Source organism: Bison bison, unplaced genomic scaffold, assembly GCF_000754665.1.
Source record: "Bison bison bison isolate TAMUID 2011002044 unplaced genomic scaffold, Bison_UMD1.0 scf7180017863627, whole genome shotgun sequence".
In the NCBI taxonomy this organism is placed as follows: Eukaryota; Metazoa; Chordata; class Mammalia; order Artiodactyla; family Bovidae; genus Bison; species Bison bison.
The window spans coordinates 1,520-1,813 of record NW_011494199.1 but is presented as its reverse complement, the minus strand read 5'-3'; the positions used below and the strand labels follow the sequence as shown (position 1 = coordinate 1,813).

The following is a 294-nucleotide window of genomic DNA, read 5'->3' as shown; positions in this document are numbered from 1 at the left end:
AGGGGATGAGGGAGAGGAAGGAAAGTGTTTATAAGTCTTCTTGCTTCTTCAGGACGAGCTTCATCACCAGCACTGTAAATGGGGGCCTGATCTCCTCCACTGTCATGCTTGGGTCCCAAGCTCCTACCACCTTTCCATCTGGGGCCACTAGGTACTTTCAGAAGTTCCAGCTGGGCTCCTTGCCAGAAGTCTCCGTCAGGTACTTGAAGGCAGGGTGGACACCAGTGCTGGCCACTGTGATCTTGCTAAACATGGGGAAAGTGACACTGTAGGTGCGGCGGGGCAAAGCTCTCA

At 53.7% G+C, this 294-nt stretch overlaps 1 pseudogene; it reads right to left on the bottom strand.

The window, feature by feature from the left end:
- Positions 1–28: 28 nt before the first annotated feature.
- LOC104983894 overlaps positions 29–294 on the bottom strand; it is a 1,016-nt pseudogene continuing 750 nt past the window's right edge.